The sequence below is a fragment of the Lissotriton helveticus genome, chromosome 5_1 (assembly GCF_964261635.1).
Source record: "Lissotriton helveticus chromosome 5_1, aLisHel1.1, whole genome shotgun sequence".
NCBI lineage: Eukaryota > Metazoa > Chordata > Amphibia > Caudata > Salamandridae > Lissotriton > Lissotriton helveticus.
The window spans coordinates 1373553139-1373571025 of NC_136065.1; the positions used below are offsets into that span (position 1 = coordinate 1373553139).

The window sequence follows — 17887 nt, forward strand, 5'->3', positions numbered from 1 at the left end:
CATAATCCATGCCACAGACTACTTAAATCCTTTGTCTTTCTCTTTCATTTTCATTTCAGACATGAAGAATAAAAGCAGAATCTGTACTTGGAAATTAAACACACCAAAAAGCAGCTAGTAATGTTACAGAAAGGATATTAGAATCAGTTTAGTGCACATCAGATTAAAACAATTATGTGGCTCAGACTGTGAAGAAACTTGGAGATTTTCTCTTTCCTGTAATGACCTACAGCATGAAAAAAATAAACATGCAGGTACAAATATCTTTCTGGTGCTCTATTTCCATTTTAAAAAATATATATTAGAAGGAAAGCCAGATCCACTGTCAAAAGTCAAAGTCAAAATAAACTTTATTCAGATTTCTTTTGAATACATAAAAATGTAAAACTTTAAAATAATTTGTACATTACATATCAAAATTAATAAATGTAAGACAATATTTAAATCTAAGATGTGCAATGATCTCTTATTACATTTTTCGATATAAAACAATGTGCAGAACACTAATGTACAAAGAATGCATAATTTTTCCTGATGTGTATAAGGTGTACTACACAACTTTTCTTTTTTATTTTGTGTATAAGGTGTAGAAAACAAATCTAGAAAAGAAAAAAAGATTTGTTTTATTCTATAATACAAGTTAGGACATGCCAGAAACTGTGAAAAAATATACACATTGTTAAAAACTGGCACTAACCACGAGAAGTAATGTTTAAATACCATATCCATGAAAGTCAGACAGATAATGTTAACATACAATAATTTGCAGTAATTTGCAACCACTTCCTGATAATAAATTACTTTATTCTTCTTAGACCAATTCATCCAAATGGGCAAGAGATTTCCTTCTCTTCTTTGCCTGAAAGATATAACCTACAAAAAAAGCAGAAAATGGGCTGTGGACTGGGTAACTTTCCTGTTGCATGAGCATTTCGGGATATTTTTCTTTCATGCCTCATTTTTTGCTAATGCGATTAATTGAAATAAAATGCCCATCCGCAGTCTTATCAGTTAAGATCTTTCTTGTACATTAGTTACCCTTATCCAGATCTACTGTCCCTTGTTTAAACTTCAGGTGTAATTATACCCTGTGACCTGCCTCTTGCCCTAGCCGGTGGGTCTGGCAGCAGGAACTGTTAAGTTAGAACTCAACTGTAATAAGTTATAGGCAGCAGGAACTGTTAAGTTTTCATAGTTGAGCAGTTAACTCCTATTTTGTATTACAAGATACTATAGCCATCACACCTCAAATATAATAAGGAAATTAGAGACAAGCTTTATACAGAGATTGTGGGCATTCATGTAGTATATATGGACGAAGGGTGTGGGTCCTATGGTCATGGGGCCCCGACCCGGATCTCCCACCCCTCTTTTTATGCAGTTCAGACACACAAAGTTGCTTTTTCCTCCTCCTTCTTTTATTGCACTAAGGGGTATGTTATCAGCATATACTCCATATATTACGTATGTGTATAAGTCTCTGGGGGGGTTTTGGCTAAGTTGGGTCCTTTTCCTTGGCTCTTCCGGTCTCTGTGCTTCTGGCTTCTTCCCGGAGTGTCAGGTGAGCGTTGACCCAGCAAACGGAAAAAACCAAGAAAAGAAAAAAAAGACTCAGCCTACTGTTGTAAACTTCAGTAGAGAAAGGGGAAGGGAAAAGTGCACCACCACCAGAGCCCTAACGTTGTGGGTGCTGTGGTTCTGAAAATTCTGGACTTGAGAATAAAACTTCTTCGTAACATGACGAATTTAGTATTAAAAGACCGAAAATGACGAGTACACTATGTACAAGCATTTTCGTCATATTCCAGTGACGATTTCACCTCGAAATCATCATTCTAGTTCTGAACCCTTGGCTTCCATTTTGTATACGGCAGCCATTTTGTGAGTTGCCCTTTACATAGGCTTATGATACAGCTAAATTCGATCCCAAAGGACACGTAAATTGACTTTCCTGTGACCTGGGCAAGTTGGAACCATTGCCCCAGGCCGAACCTGTTTGGTCAGTTCCTCTCCCAGTGGCCGAATGAGATAGCATCAAGGCACAACAGGCCATAAACCCATTTCATCGCACACACCCTGCCGAATCTTGCTCACACCTGTCCCTGCTCTTTTCTCTCACTTGCTTTATGATGGGGAGGTGCCCATTTTTATTGGGGGTCCACCGATATCTGATGAAATGTTGGGCCTTGCCGGGTGATTTGTTGTGGGCTGGACGAAGTGAAATATGGACATGTCATCATGACTCTGCTTTTCCTTTGTAACAAAGAATGTGAATAGTGTACTGTAAATTCGAAGAATGTTTGCCTAAAGCACAATATTTTGTATAAAAAGAGAAGCCTGACTTTGTAAGTTTGAGCAGTCTCCTGAGAATATACATCCCGTGTGTTGTACTTCTAGGACGCTTGTTTCTTGGTTGCAGCCAATAAAATCGATCCTTGACTTCACCTAGAAGACTCTGAGTTGCTGTGGTCTGAATCAGGAAAGAACCCGAGGTCTTTGGGTGTACCCTGGCACCGCTGGGTTACCGGTTTGGTACCGGTTCTGAAAAACCCAGTACCTCAGTGCCTAGTGTAAGGATATTGGTGCTCATTCCCTGGTGCCCTTTAAACGTGCCCACAACCCTTTGACAGTAAAAGTGCATGCGTTTGGGACTTGCCTGATCCCACAACCCTCCTGGGGCATGGTGATGGAAGACCCAGCCTCCACGTACTCAGGGAAAGCAGCAGTCTTGTGGGCAGTGCTCTCTGAGCGGTATCAGTCTTCTCCTTCTCGGAGTTTGTCCGACGTTTTCTTCCCGGCTCCGCTCCAGACGTCGTCCTCCTCCTCTGCTTGACTCCCTTTGTTCGCTCTCCACTCTTCCTCGGGGTCCGGTCGCGTGGTCACCGATCCTCCTCCTGAACTCCGCTCGATCACCTCTGACCCCGTTCTCGCCTCCCACCAATCTTTTTCACCTGGCCCGTCCACCCGACGTAGAGCGTCAGCTAGACCACCTCCTCCACTTCCGAGTTGTTGAACGTCGGCGCCCATGTTGGGCTGGTCGCCGTCGTCTGATGGTCCTGAACTATCACAGTCCTCAAGGGGATGTTGTTTTTGTGTTTGAAATCAATAAAGAAGTATGAAGAAAAAAATCCTGTGTATAAGAAAAATATGTAGATGCTATATTTGAGAGGAGCTAAATGGCATGTCTAGGCTAGTTGGGCTGTGGGAGCATACATAGATCCATTAGTGAGATCGAGCTTGTTGATGTAACAAATTTGGATGTCCACAAAGCACTTAAATGATGTGTGTTGCACTGTTTTAACAGGTTGTTCTCATGAAATCAGTGTCTCTACCTCTTTGTCCTTCATCATCTATCTTTTGCATACACCCTCTACTGCTGTGCACGCCTGTCTATATGTTCTGTCTAGACCTCTGCGAAAAGCTTGGATCCTACTTCCACCTGAAGATCAAAAACATCTACAACAACTTTATCGACCATATGCCCGAATCCGCAGCCAGCCCAGCCTCTGGCCACACCAGCCAGCCCAATATCTCCACCTGGACAACGACCATGACCGAAGAGACCGCCTCGACCATGAAAGGCATCCACTCAGGGGCCCTCACCGACATCTACCACAGAGCCGCCACCGCAATCGCACCCGAACTACAATGCACCATGAAAACCACTTTTGAGACAGGCACCTTCCCAGACGACTGGAAATGCACAGAAGTCAGGCCCCTGCTCAAGAAACCCTCAGCTAATCCCACAGACCTCAAGAACTATCTCAATCCAGATTTCGAAGCAGCCACAGCACCGAGACCGCCCTACTCGCCACCACAGACGACATCCCCACCCTCCTCGACCAAGGCAACACCGCTGCTGATTCTACTCGTCCTATCAGCAGCATTCAACACCATCTCCCATTGCACACTCATAGCCAGACTACACGACGCCAGCATAAAATGACCGCCCTCGACTGGATCCAGTCATTCCTCACCAGCAGAAGCCAGAGGATCAGGCTGCCGTCCTTCCTCTCCGAACCCACGGAAATCAACTGCGGAGTCCCACAGGGGTCAACACTCAGCCCAACCCTCTTCAACATCTACATGGCCCCCCTCACCGCATTCGTCCGACAACACGGCCTCAGCATTGTATCCTACGCCGACGACACCCAGGTCATCCTCTCCCTCGCCAAGGACCCCGCCACCACCAGGCTCAACTTCCAGGAAGGAATGCAGGACGTCGCAGCCTGGATGACCAACAGCTGCCTAAAGCGCAACACTGAGAAGACAGAAGTCCTCTGAACCACCCCATCAGCATGGGACAACACCTGGTGGACCACCACCCTCGGCAGCCCACTGACCCCCACGGACCATGCCAGAAACCTCGCCATTGTACTCGACTCATCCCTCTCCATGAACCGACAAGTCAACAGCGTCGCCTCCAGCTGTTTCAACACCCTCCGCATCCTCTGTAAGACTTCAAATGGACCCCCGCCCCCGAGTCAAGGAAGACAGTCACCCACTCACTCTTCACCAGCAGGCTGGACTACGGAAAGCCCTCTATGTCGGCATTAACAAGTCTCTACTCGTCAAACTCCAGACGATACAGAACCCCGCCGCCAGACTCGTCGTCGGCTACCCTCGACACAAGCACATCAGCCAACACCTACGAAAGCTGCACTGGCTCCCCGTTGAGAAGAGAGTCACTTTCAAGATTCTCACCCACGCCTACAAATGCCTATACAACACCGGACCCCAATCAACAACAGTCACCCTCCACGTACCCAAAAGAAACCTCCTATCAGCCAACCTCGTCCTCACCAATATCCCATGCATCCACTGAGCCAAAGCAGGAGGAAGATCATTCTCTTACATCGCAACCAAGACCTGGAACGAGCACCCACTTTCAGGTAGACTCTCAAGACCTGGCTCTTCTGCTGAACTTCACTGCTGACACCCCCCTCCCCCCGTGCGCCTTGAGACCCTCATGGGCGAGTAGCGCGCTTACAATTCCCCTGATTGATTGATTGACACCGATTGACTTTATGATGTATGCTCTTGGCTCTTCTTTAATATAACTCCTGGTCCACCACCAGTCAAAATTAAAAGATCGAAGACTATTTTGTTTGCAAATTTTCTAAATAGGATTCAAATACTAACCACTTGTTTTTCTATTGTATGATTACATTTATTGGAAGGATAGAAAATAGGGCAAAATAGGCTTCTGTAATTAATATATTTCACATACATGCCAATAGACCCGATTCAGGCGGAAGACTACCGATTTTTCATGCCTAAAATTGCTTTATTTTAGCTGTCTCCCGCCTGAAATTGCATTTTCTACAACAAAAGTCAATGGGGAATTGTCATTCTCTCGATTTTTTATTTTAAATCGCCCGCCTACCTATCCTAAAACGTTGGCATGTATGATTTCATGCAGAAAAGATTACTTTTCATTACAAATATTGAAAAGACAAGAAGTATGAATAATATGCGTTGTTTCCAGTACAAATGCAGCAGCATCGAAGCCCCTCGGATGTGTGAATGTCATGAAATATGCGACATGCACATATCACGTACATGGGTGACGCCCACAAGAAATGAAGCCTGTCTAGTCAGTCTGACAGCAGTCTGACAGCAGGTCTAAGCTGCCTCATCCACCCTAACGCTCTCTTCCCCCGGGTGGACCTGGACCTCCGGCCACACCCAATTCGCCCTAAAGAAGGACGGCTCGAACAAAGGCACGTGCGGACATCCGCCAATGAGGACTTCTGAATTTTGTGTGGCGTACCAGGATTTGCGGAGGTGTTCTCGGTGGTCCAATCCTCGGTCACATAATACAATTAAGTGTACCGCCCACTTCCATACCACTCCCAGAATATGTCCAGAAGTGGGATTGGTTGTTTCCCGATCCGGAAGTGCCCACATTAAAGCCAAATGACATCCGTTAAAAGATCATCAGCGGACGCGTTCTGAATTTTCACGGATGGTCCGTGTAAGTATTGAACAGTCGGTCCCGTTATACTCAGCTCTTGAGTCTAAAAAGGAGCTCATGTTTTAGACTGGCAACTCAGTTACAGGTCTTAAATGTAATTGGTACGATTATCCTTCTCAGACCGAAGTGGGTCCCGTTCGAGCTTCCAAACTTTTTAATTATAGCGGTCAGCCTATCGTTCTTTATTGAGGTTTGAAGACGTTTCATTAAGTGAAGTGGATGAAGTATGTTGTAAGGTTACTAAGGACCGTAATCCATTTAGAGTGAGGAAGGCAGGTCTGCACCATCAGATTAGGTAGGAATCATTTTGAAGGGTCTTTTTGAACTGGAGATGAGGTAGTTATTATATGGGATAAGGGATGACATGAGAGATGCAGTTATCCAGGGATCTCTGTAGCAGAAGAGGGTGAAGGAGATATTGACATATAATTGATTTTCAAAGTAAGGGCGAACGCTATTGAGGAACGCTGATGGTTGGTAATGTTGAAAAGTGAAAACCCTTTACAAGCCTCCTTAATGTACACGACGTTGATTCACACCACACAATATACAACGTTCCGATTCTACCTAGCAGTATAAAGACCAATGCATTCAAGACAACTGGTCTGGTAGAGACGTGTTGTAGGCGAAGAGAGCTAAGTAGGGGGCCTCAGGAAATTGGTGTAGGGGGAGATACCACCTACTGAAGAAGATCCTTTAGTGATTGTTAAGGAACGTACCAAATATCACGTATGGATCCAAGAAGTGAAAAGGAAGGATGCAATGCAACCCCTGCAGTGCCATGCCGTAGCCGGAGTTATTTAAATGATTTGTTTAGTTTTTAACTAAAACCCCTTTCAGGAGAAACGGCATTCATTATATAGCCATCCACATTAGCGCTGCAACATCTGGCATCAGAAGTTATTGTACCTTGTTTTCTTACACTTTGATGGAAAGCTATTTAACAGTAGCTCATTATCTGTGCACACACGAGAGTTTAGGAGACCCTCAACATCCTAATTTGCCAATAGTGTTCACCAATCATTCTTCTTGGTTTTTATCCTAAGACAGCAGAAATATTCTAAATAAAATGAAGGTCTAAATGTATTTGATTTTTCTTATTTTTCTGTCAACGCTGTAGCTGCCTTTAACAAGATGATGGTGGTAGGTGTGTGTGTGTTGGTTTGTTCAATGTGAGTTTGGATTGGGGCTATCAGAAGGGGGACCATGTTGTTTTTGTTACGTGGGATGACGCGTGATTGATTGCTGGAGTTTCAAGAAAGAAAGAATGGTTGGAGGACTAGTCTCGGGGCATCCCATGAGATTGGCTCCCCTTCCTGGTAATTGTTTTTCTTCACTTGGAGTTGTTTCCACCCCTAATATTGAAGTCTAATGGAGATTTCATGTTGAGACTTGTTTGGTCTTATTCCACAGATAAATTGGTGTGTGATAATTTGCAATTTCTGCATGATATTTATGTTTTTTAAAATTAACCTCCTTTTATTATGGCTGGACCTTTTCATTTAGCTAAAATCTAGCAGTCTTCATCCATCGGACTGTTAATGTAATTTACATTTTTCTTCTGACCACCAAAGCATGGGGCAGCGGGTCAGTCCACTTCAGCCATTGGCTAACTTCAGTGAGTGTTGGCATTCTGCTCTTTCACAAAGGAGCACATCTGCACACTGGTTTCCTCCAGTGGTTTGTGCTACAATGACAATGTGTGCTTTTCGAGACTCAAAAATTGTTTTGCTGTTACCCATATTTTTAAATATTGCCACAGGCCTGGCACCTCCCCCAAAAATTACGTTATAGAGAAAACATGACAAAACAAGTATTGACAAAGCCTAAAGGCTGATGACCAGCACCAGAACTAAATATAGCTTTGCCAATGCTTGATTTTTATGTTGCAGTCTAATTTTGCCATACAATGCTCATGAGGATGATAGACATATGCAGCTTACCTCCAATGAAGCATTGCAAGACACTTGCAATTTCATATCACATTAGTAGTGCAGCATTATATTTATCTGCTGTTCTCAGTTTATTTTGACTTTTTTACAGATTCTTTTAAGAATGTAAAAGTTGTCTCTGCCAAATCTCGTAAAAACAGTGGGCGGGTAATGTTAAATTTGCCTGTGAGTGTGTTGATGTATCATGCTTTAGATGTGGGAGCAAAGCACACATGAGCAGTGCGAAGAATTGCCTGGCTGCAAACGCAGTATGTTTAAATTTGTGTAATTAGAGGCAACTTTGCTGGAGTGTGTTAGTCGTAGAAACGTCAAAAAGGTCGCAATGACACAGTTGTAAAATCCATCCTGGAGGGCATGTCCGATGTGGACGAAAGTATAATAGTGATGTTATCACCATCACCCCATGGTGATGAGATCGTACAAATATCATCTATTTATAAACCATGTTAAAGTAAGAGTGATTGCCAATTCTGGTTTGCCATTCAGAGTGATTGGTGAAACTGAATTTGCCAAATTGAATGTTCTATGTCTAAGTGATTAACACGTTAAGATTTTGGCGAATCGTGGTAAAAAGGTCAAAGTATTCTGTCAATACAAAGCTACACTTGGTTTTGATTACAAGACGTCCATGAGCGCTATATTTGTGGCCAAAGGTGGTTCTAACCTGTTGGGGTGGAATGAGCAAGGAGATATGAACATAATTCACACTATTCATTGACCAGGCGACTTCACGGGTTGCTACCAATTTGTGTGTGTTCCCTACTGTTATTACTCAGAGTACCCGACTTACCATCCACCGACACGGGTACCTATGACCTCAACGGATCAGGGGCCTAGCTGTAAAAGGAAAGGCAGCATATGCAAATTCAAATGACATTCAGTACTGTTGTAAAATGACCACGGACAACTGGAAGTTTTAAAATGTTTATCTAAAGTTCGTTTTCATCAAGCATCAAACTTACAAGAATAAGGCAATCAATAACCAAGATAATGAAAAGTACATAACTATAGAGACATAAAGTCAGGGTAATCATTCAAATGCAAATATGAGAGGCAAGGGAAATATGCTATGCATTCAACTCAAAAAACTCTTTAGAAAATTTAAGTAAGGCTGATCTAGACCATATCAGAAAATGACAAACTGCAATGCAAAATATGATTTCTAAAAGGTAGGATAGCATAGGAACAATTTAAGAAAATATGCAATTGACTTTAAGATTCAATAGTTTGCGGCAAAAGCATGGAAAATCAACATGTGCAAGATGTCACTTTATTAAAGCAAAGACAGAAAAATAGAAAGGTGCAAGTTTAAAGAATTTAGAGCAGTATTTACCTAGACTGGTGTGGAAACCAAACCCTGGCCACGGGTTCGTTAAGGACAGGAAACCCTCAAGGAAGGACACCCCTCAAAGGACAGCAGGTGCAGAATGGACACCCAGGACAGGACAGGATACCCTCAGATTAGGAATCAGGACAGGACCTCAGGACAGGACAGCAAACCCTCAGGACAGGACCGCTCAGGACAGGACCGCACCCGCAGTTTGGAAGCAACGCCTGCGCTCCACCCTCTCTGCAGCTATCGATCAAGACCCCGATTGGGTCAGCGAACTCCCAGCAAAGTGCTTCGCCAGCACTTTAAGGTTCAGTAGAACCTTAGTCTATGGTCAATTTCGGACAGAGTGCTCTGCAGCGCTCTGTATCTTCAGTCACCTATTGAGTACGATGGGTCAGTGACAGGTCAGCTAAACCAGACAAGTCGGACAAATTCCCTAGGTGAACCCAGGGTAGATATACTGTTTTGGGACAGGGTACCACCCCTCAAATGTTGCAAAATGTCAGAATCCCCAATTTCGATTGGTCCTAAGGTAAGATTTGGGTAACACACCAATCATAACACACTATTTGGATGCTTCATTTACATATCTGGGTACCGCCTAGCGAGATTGGGGTTCCCATGAGAAACTGCGGAGAAATACAATGACAATTGTACAATGTATCGGAGCAAGAACACATGACTCCGTCCAGCCGAGTTCGCAGGTCAGTTTCTCAGGAGCATCTTGCCCATCACTGCCAGCTGGCTAAGTTCCATCAGCCAAGGTTGTCAGGTCCCCGGAAAGTCGCACATGCGCAGAAGGGACCTCCAAGATGGCTTTCGGTATAGACAGACCCCCATTCCCCGCGGTACATGGAAAGCAAGCGAAAACAAATTAATACATAGAAATAACATTATGAAAACACATCATTTGGTTTTGTACTTTCAACTTATTATCATAAAATATACTTATGCAGTCTAAATGTTAGCTACACATACACAGGAACAAGAGCGAACTGCACGAGCAGTACAAGCTATGTATTACGCATGCGCATTATTTTCCCTCCAATTCTGCAGATACGTCAGGACACGTGAGTGTGGCTGACGCATGCGCAGTAACTAAATACAAGCGGCGGCCATGTTTTACGGACATGGATTAAATGCATTAGGAATACACATAGGCAAGCTTCATAAACTTTGCTTAAACTAAATATAAACGTTAGTAAGACGTACACTTATTACCTTGTTACACACCGACGAGGTTCATGAATACAGCAAGTCGCAAAATATGCGAAGCTTTGCTTCATCAATCCCCTCTTTGATGATATTTACTATCATCACAAAAATTAAGTGGAACCAGATGCCAACTTTCTTTCATACTTTGTACAACTCTATCTCTTCCAGCAATTTCTCCAGTTTTTCCCTTTCAGTTTTGGTAGGGTGAGAATTCTTCACCTTTTTATAGATCTGATTATTCACTTCTTCCAATTCAAGCTCATCCACACTTCGTTTCACCCCTCTTGCATTCACTTCATGCTTTCTGGTGTGCTTACGGCATTTGCAACAGACAAATATGAAAAACAGGATGAGACCTATAATTCCAATTGGCATCAGTACCTTGAACAATAAGCCTTTACCTATGCTAGCGAACCAATGACCTACATTTGAGAGACCATCTACCAGTCTCTTCCAGGCACTATCAACCTCGAGTGGTCTGAGTTCCTTTGCCAAATTAGTAATGTTTCTCACATATCTTTTGAGCTGCACACTTTTGTCCGGAATATAAGTGCAACAATGTTGCGCCTTCAACATCCGGCAGACTCCGCCCTCTTTCGCCAATAAGGTATCAAGAGCAAGTCGATTCTGCAAAACCATTGATCTGATCGCAACCATTTCGGTATTGACCAGCAGAAATCCATGAGCTGTCTCAGTCGACAACACATCCACTATAGTGGACAATTTGCAAATTCTGTGAGTGTTCAGAACCACTCCCACTCCAGGTATCAGTGCACTGAAAATACTACCCATAATCTCACCTATACTTTCTCTTTTACTACGCACTAAGCCATTAGTATTTTCACTGCTTCCAGCAACTCCATTCACATGGTATATTTTCGGGAAGACAATGCCAAAATAGCAGCTTCCATACCAGTGATCCGGCAATTTGAAATAAGCCTTGTCCCCGCAAATATAATAAATTCCAGGAAACACAGGCTCTGACCCATTTTTGAAACCCCAACCTCCAATTACCTTGTAATTATGTTCGCATTCACTGGAACCAATGAAAATGTTATTATAATAGCTAGTCTTCTCGCGGTGAAGACATAGCTTGCCTTTCTTTTCAAAATCCAGCAACAGAGCAGGACCCGCCCCACCAGTTGAGGTGCCTTCCATGTTCTCTGCCCACCTTGGTCTTTTCTGACTTTCGTCATTTGCTTTCTTTTGTATTTTAATTCTCCTTTTCTCTGCCATGTTCAGGAACACCTTTTCCTGCTCATGCAAAGAACAAGTCAAGTTATCTCTGTGTGCGTCACCTATGTCAATATCACCAATAGTCAGGAAATAATCTCCCATATATCGTATCACGTCACTTTTGGTATGTACAGGATTCAAGTTCCCACGTATAGGAAGCTCAGAAAAGATCACGTCATTATTAGAGTAATAGTACTGTAACGGTCCTCTTTTGTAAAATAAACTAGCTAAAATGCTACAGGAAATTCTGTATGTCAGCGGCAAGTGATGGTATGTCACGCCTTCAGCTACAAAGGTAGGTAGCTTCATGCAGACATAGCAATCTTCAATTTCCATAGTCTCTACATGGTGTATTAATAAGTTTGCGAAAACATTTAAGCGTGTCCTGTTTTTAATTCCATGATAATGTAGTTCTCCCTCATCTGATGCTTCTAAGTCTTGTTTTGTTTGTCTCAGTGCTCTCTCATGTCTAGCTACACTCTGTGTTGTCAGCTCCTCACTGTCAGTATTTACAATTTCAGTAGGGACAATATTAGTATCTTTGCTTACAGCAAAGGGAATGAAAATTGTTAGTCCTATCCAGAGTAATATCAGGACAACTATACTACAGACACATACCTTACAGCAAGTTTTGCAACCGCTGCGACTAGGTCTACCATTCACGCTTGAATCAGACATTTTGGCTCAGAAGAAGTTTTTCGACCCCTCTTTGTGACTTTACACGAGTATCTTACTTTGTGCAAATTCACGGTGGCTCTTCTTCCTCTTCGTCTGAGTACTCAGGGACGGGCTCTCCGTCGCTCACGTCAGTTATATCGAGATCTTCAAGTTCTTCCAACACAAGTGTCCATTCAGGTGACTTGTACTTTTTGTTTTGTCTCTTTATTCGATCACTCCTTCTTTTGGAAGTGTCTTCTGGTTGTTCTGCTATGCGAGCACTTCTCCTTTCTTCTGCCCGTTTCTCTTCTACCGTTTTTATCCTTAGTCTTAATTTCTTTACGAATCTAGGCTCAAGATGCTTTCTTTTCTTAAGTCTTTTAGTTGGTACTTGGACTTTGTTTCCTTCTCTTGCCCTTTTATTTTCGTTAGCTTGTGGCAATTCTGCTTCAGTTTCTTCTTCTTCTATCTGACTAATTCCAGGGCTCGCATTTATTTCTTCTGCCTGGTTACTAATCTGGCCTTGTTCAGGTAAATTATGTGTTTGTTCTCCAAGTGTCTCTGACTCTGTGTCCTGAACACGTTCTTCTGATTCTATCTGATCCTGTTCGAGCACTTCGATCTCTGGACTTTCTTCTGCTCGAACTATTACCCTATGTCTAGTCTGTCCCTTCCCGATATCAGGAGTCAGTGGAGGAGTATCAAACACTTGCTCTGTATCCTTCACCTGTTCAGTATCGGGCACTTGCTCTGTATCATTCACTTGTTCTGTATCAATCACGTGCTCTGTCCCTGTCTGACCTTCTCCTTCCTCAGTTTTGATGTGAATCTCAAGATTCTGAGGTTCTTCGCCTGTGCCTTGCTTTTCCTCTCTAGTCCACTCTCTACCTTCCTGAAGTCGCTCACTTGTTCGAATGGGATCTTCAGTGAGATCAATCAATGGAATCCACTCTTCTGGCCATATGCTTGGCAGCTCGTCTTCAGCTACTTCTGGCTCAGCGTCTTGGACCCCTTCAGCAGGCTGGACTCTTGATAGTTCGTTTTCAACTATTCTTGGGCCAACGTCTGCTGATTCTGCAGCTCGACTGGTACTGGGCTGTACGTCGTCAGCTACTTCCGGTCTGGCTCCTGCAGAGTCCTCTGCTGGACGTCCTTCTGCTTCAGGCACCTCGTCTGGTGGTACCTTCTGGGTGTGGCTGGCGTGTACCCAGCGTGGAACTCCCGCACACTTTACTGCTGTGGTAGTTACCAGGATCACCTGACGTTTCTCTCCCCACCTTGGCTCCAGGCAGCTCTTCCGAGTATGCTTCTTTATCTTCACCCAGTCCCCCGGGACCAGTTTGTGGAGAGGAGTCGTTGGATTGAGGATGGTGTCTTCTCCGATCTGGCGAGAGAGAGAACGCACTTGGTCACCCAATCTCTTGCAGTATTCAAGCACTAAATCATCAGTAATACTCAACAGTTTGCTTCCTGGCACCCATGCTTGTCTCATCACTCTTCCCATAATGATTTCATGGGGACTCAGGCCTGTCTTGCGATCAGGAACACTTCTCAGTCCCATCAGGACCAGAGGCAGGGCCTTCACCCAGGTCAATTTAGATGCATCACACAGTTTTGCTAGTCTGTTTTTGATAGTTCCATTTATTTGTTCCACTACTCCAGAAGCCTCTGGACGGTAGGCACAGTGAAGCTTTTGTGAAATTCCAAAGGCCTTACAGAGTTCGTCGATCACTTCATTATGAAAATGTGAGCCTTGATCTGATTCAATAGTGACTGGAACCCCGAACCTAGGTATCAGTTCTTTCAATAAACACTTAGCTACTGTTTTTGCGTCATTTTGGGGAGTAGGGAAAGCTTCCACCCACTTTGAAAATAAACAGACCATGACAAGGACATACCGCTTCCCTTCACAACGGGGCATGGTGATGAAATCAACCTGTATTCTCACAAAGGGACCCCCGGCCCTCCCAATTTTCCCCAGTTCCACCACAGTCTTCTTCCCTGGGTTCATCTTTTGACATGACAGGCACCTCTGGCAGAGGGACTCTGCTACTTTCCTGAACTTTTTACTGTACCAAGTCTGTTGGAACACTAGAATCATGGCGTCCCTACCAATGTGTGATCCTTCATGTATCAATCTCGCCATTGTGCTAAGTAAGTGTCTAGGTAACACAGGCATACCAGTTGGGCCCAAAATGACACCATCCACACGTCTTGGTCGACACCCATCGTCCTTCCACTTCTCTCTTTCTTGCCAAGGTGCCGACTGCTGCCACTCTTTCACTTCATCCCATGTAGGCACTTCTTCAAACACCTGAAGTTGGCAGCTGGTTCCTGGACCCCCTCGTTTTGGATTTACGATATACCGATCTCTGGCGCACCACTGGGCCACTCGATCAGCAAAATCGTTTCCCAGTGATACAGTGTCCATGCTCTTCTTATGAGCAACACATTTTACCACTGCCAGTTCCTTTGGATTGCCTCTAAAAGGTCCTGAACAACTTTTCCATTTCGAATAGGGGTACCTGATGAAGTCAGGAACTCCCTCTGTAGCCACAACTGGCCAAAGTCATGCACAACCCCGTAACAGTACTGACTGTCAGTATACACTGTTATGCGTAGGTTTTTCCCAATTTGGCAAGCTTTTATCATAGCAATCAATTCGGCGACTTGTGCAGACTTTGTGATACAGGTAACCTGCTTCCTCGATTTTCTCGAAGGAGACTACCGCATAGACAGCACTCGGGCCTCCTTGTTCATGCCTTAGACATGAACCATCTACAAATAATTCTTTATCATGTACAGGCAATGGCGTTTCTTTTATGTCTGGGCGTGGCTTGGTATTGAATTCTGTTAAATCTATGCAATCATGCTCATCATCCACACCCCCTTCCATATCCTTTTGGTCGGGGAGCAAGGTGGCTGGGTTCAGAATACTGCACCTAACAATGTTTACATTTGCAGCACCCACAAGAATCCTCTCATATTTAGTCAGCCGACTAGGGGTGAGATACTGAGTTTTCGTTCTGGTCAACAAAATTACCACTCCATGTGGGACATACACAGTTACCGGATGTCCCATGACAATTGACTCACTCTGCTCTAAACTGGCACAGGTCGCAGCTACTGCTTTCAGACAACCTGGTAATCCAGCAGCCACTGGATCCAAGGTGGCAGAGAAATATGCCACAGGCCTTCTGGTTGTGCCATGTTCTTGAGTTAGGACAGACAATGCGCAATTATCGCGAGTGTCACAGAATAGGGCAAATTCTTTGGAATAGTCTGGCATTCCCAATGCAGGGGCTGTACACAGACAATCTCGCAGTTTGGTGAAGGCTGTTAAGCTTTCATCATCCCATTCTACAATTTCTGGTGTTCCTCTCTTGGTCATTTTTATCAAAGGCCTAGCCAGGACTGCAAATCCCAGAATCCACTGCCTGCAGTATCCTATTACTCCCAGGAACATTCTGATCTCTTTCTGAGTACGGGGTAACTGCATCTTTTGTATTATTCTCACTCTTTCTGATGTCACCTTTCTGACACCTTTCTCTATCTGGTGCCCCAGATATTTCACCGATTTTGCACAGAACTGTAATTTGTCAGGGGCCACTTTATGTCCCTTCTCACACAGGTGATTCAGTAGGGCAATGGTGTCAATCACACAATCCCTATGACTTTTAGACGCCACCAAGAGGTCATCTATGTATTGCACTAAGACAGAGTTTCCAGGTAAGACCAAAGTTTCCAAACATTTTTTCAAGATCTGATTAAAGATAGAGGGGCTCTCTGTGTACCCTTGAGGGACCCTGTTCCAGCAATACACGTGACCATTGAAGGCAAATGAGAAAAGAAATTTGCTATCTGGATGTAAGGGAATGGAAAAGAATGCATGACACAGGTCTATCACAGTGAACCACTCAGCATCCCAGGGAATCTGATACAGAATCACTGCTGGGTTCGGGACAATAGGGCAGCAGGGGACTACTATTTTGTTGACCTTTCGCAGGTCCTGCACTACTCTGTACTTGCCACTAGGCTTCTTGATGCCCATAATCGGGGAGTTACATGGGCTACTCATTACCTCCTGTATGATGTTTCCTTCTAGCAATTTCTGTATTTCCACAGTAACACCAGCTTTCACTTCTGCATTCATTCTGTAGGGTTTAGTATTGGGGTACACTGCATTGTCCTTGATGGCTATCTGTATGGGGTCCACATTTTTCATTAACCCTACATCTTTCCCAGTAAAGTCCCACACCTCTGGCTTCACTGCTTCTTGGAGTTCTTTGGGCAAATCCTGCATGGTCATTCGTTTAATTTCCGAGTCAGGTCTGACTAACATTAATTTATAAATGCCGTCTTCATCTGGGGTCTGAATTTCAACACCCTTTGGTGTGCAAAAGATGGTACAGTTCATTTTGCACAGCAAATCACGTCCCAGCAAGTTCACTGGACTGGTGTCGCAAACGACAAATCTATGCATTTCCTTAAAGTTTCCAATTGATATTTCCATGGGCTTGGTAACAGGAGTACTAATCAATTGATTAGATACACCTACTACTTGGATTGCTTTTCCCGAGAGGGGTAGGTTTGGAACGTCCACTGTCCTCACAGTAGAACGGGTAGCGCCAGTGTCCAACAGAAAGGTGACATCATTTCCGTCAACCCTTCCTTCAATGTATGGTCCGGACTGGTCTACCGGCAAGGAGGCGCCAAGTACGCACTCCTCGTCCTCCCCTCTCAGGCCCCGTCAGTACTGGTCATCACAAAGGAAGGTATCATTCAACAGATACTGCGAAGTTGCTGCATTTCTGTTCTCATTGCTTTCCCTGACTTCTATTTCATCTCCCTTTGCTTGTTTTCCCTTGTATACCTGCTTTGGTGCGCGGGGCACCTGCACTGTCTTTACCTGTGGTTGAGTCTTTCTTGGTCTTTCTTTCTGCGTCTGTGGAGTTAAATCAGGTGTTTTGGGGTTATCATCGGGCAAGTAAGGACACTCGTTACGCCAGTGTCCAATTTCACCGCACTGATGGCAGGGAAATTTCTTCATAGCCTCCTCCCGGCTCATTCTGGGCCGGGGCTTACTTCCTCCCCCACCCCCAGGACCTTCGTTCTTAGCATTTTTGACCATGGTACTCAACTGTTTTTCCTGCTGTTCTGCGAGCTTCACCTGAGCCCACATCACCTTCTCCTTGAGAGCCTTTTTCTTTTCTGCCATCTCGTCCTCGCAGTACTTTGCGTACCGCAGGACCTCGTCTACCTTTTTGGTATGCCAACAGATTTTATTATCTTTTATCCACTGACAAATTTCAGGCCTTAAACCGTTTACAAACCTGTAAATGAAATGCGTCATATCCTTCATTTCGATGTTATCTATACCACTGTATGTTTTAAACACCTGCAACAGCCTTTCATAATAGGAGTGCACTGTCTCCTCTCTTTCCTGCGTTGTTCTATCTATCCTGGTCCAATCAGTTTCCTTTGCTGGCACCTTGTTTTTCAAATGCTGAATCACTT

General features: G+C 44.1%; 1 protein-coding gene across 2 annotated transcripts in view; it reads left to right on the plus strand.

Moving 5' to 3' along the window:
• Window positions 1-5855: 5855 nt before the first annotated feature.
• PPARD (peroxisome proliferator activated receptor delta) overlaps window positions 5856-17887 on the plus strand; it is a 165881-nt gene continuing 153849 nt past the window's right edge. For both annotated transcript variants that reach the window (XM_078644310.1, XM_078644311.1), the window contains exon 1: window positions 5856-5977. The gene's annotated coding sequence lies outside the window, so the exon portion shown is untranslated. The remainder of the gene's footprint in view (window positions 5978-17887) is intronic.